We start from the raw sequence: 1885 nt of genomic DNA on the forward strand, positions 1-1885 counted from the left end.
TTTAAACATCTATCTCAAAATGTAAAATATAGATATTACGCAAATAGAATGTATAAAAAAAGGAAATACACAATTTAAAAAATGAAAAAAGTACATTAGTATTTAAACATCTATCTTAAAATGTAAATCTATCTTAAAATATAAAATTATTAGTAAATAGAAAGTATAAGAAATAAAAATAGGAGGTCTATAGAAAGGTTATATACTATAATAAGTAAATATAATTTAATATTATGTTATATTATATAAAATTACATAATATTATATAATTTAATATTATGTAATATTTAATATTATTGTTAGTAATATTAATCATATAGAAATGTTATATACTATAATAAGTAAATATAAAATATAAGAAAAAATAAATAATAAGTAAATATAGTATATAAGAAATAAAATATTATATTAAATATATATCGTAATATTATGATTGATATAAAAGCAGGAAATTTATAGTAAATAACTATACAAAATAAGAGATGATAAACAGTAAGTAAATATACAATATAAAAAATAGAAAAACTAAATTAAACCTTTATCTGAATTAAACATTTATTAAGGAGTTAAAATACATCTATGCTATAAGGTTAAATAAACTAGACTTAGGGTTTAGAGTTATGGGGTGGAGTTTTGTGGATATAATTTCAAAGTTTGAAAAATAAAAAAGAAATATTAACATTTTCAAAATAAAATGGGTTATTTTGGTCATTTTCTTATTGATGACTATTTTGTGATAAAAACTTAAAAACGACTATTTGAAAGAGTTGTCCTACAAATTAAGAAAATTTAAATAATAAGTAAATAAATAATATAAAAAATGGAAAACTATATGAAACATCTATATGAAAAAGGTATAGTTTTCTTTTTTTTTCTAAAGAAATTACTATTCACACAAACATACAATTTAGAATTTTGTTCCTGTTCAGAATACAACGTCCAAATGAATAACTATATAGTTAACATTTAAAAATCAAAATAGCTCCGCGCGTAGCGCGGGTTAACTCCTAGTCTATACTAATAAAAGAGACCTTTTGAGGCTCCATAGAGCGTCCACATCAGTAAAAAAAATTCTCTCGAAAGATGACACGTGGCATTATTATTTAAAAATAGAAAATAAATAATAAGTAAATTTGCAAGATAAGAAAAAATATATAATAAGTAAATAAACAATATAAGAAATAGAAACATTGCATTAAACAATAATAAGTAAATATATTATATAAGGAAAAATAAATAATAAGTAAATATACAATATAATAAATAACAATATTACATTAAACTTCTATCATAATATAATCATTTGATATAAAAACAAAAAAAAATTAGAATAAGTAAATATTCAATTGAGAAATGAAAAACTAAATTAAACATCTATAAAATAATAACTAAATACAAAATATTATACTAAACATTATCGTATTAAACATTATCTTATATTAATAGAATAAATAAATATAAAAGACAAGAAAAATAAATAATAAGTAAATATAGTATATAAGAAATAAAAATATTACATTAAATATATATCATAATATTATCATTGATATAAATATAAAAAATAAGAAAAGATAAACATTAAGTAAATACACATATAAAAAAATGGAAAAACTAAATTAAACATATATCTGAAAAATGTAAAGTTAAATAAATAAAAGTAAATTTACATTATAAAAATATTACACTAAACATAAATTATAATATTAGAATAAGTAAATATAAAATATAAGAAAAATAAATTATAAGTAAATATACAATATAAAAATACAACCTTTTGAGGCTCCATAGTGCGTCCACATCAGCAAAAAAACTTCTCTCGAAAGATGACACGTGGCATTATTATTTAAAAATAGAAAATAAATAATAAGTAAATTTGCAATATAAG

This window comes from Brassica oleracea, chromosome C8, assembly GCF_000695525.1.
Source record: "Brassica oleracea var. oleracea cultivar TO1000 chromosome C8, BOL, whole genome shotgun sequence".
NCBI lineage: Eukaryota > Viridiplantae > Streptophyta > Magnoliopsida > Brassicales > Brassicaceae > Brassica > Brassica oleracea.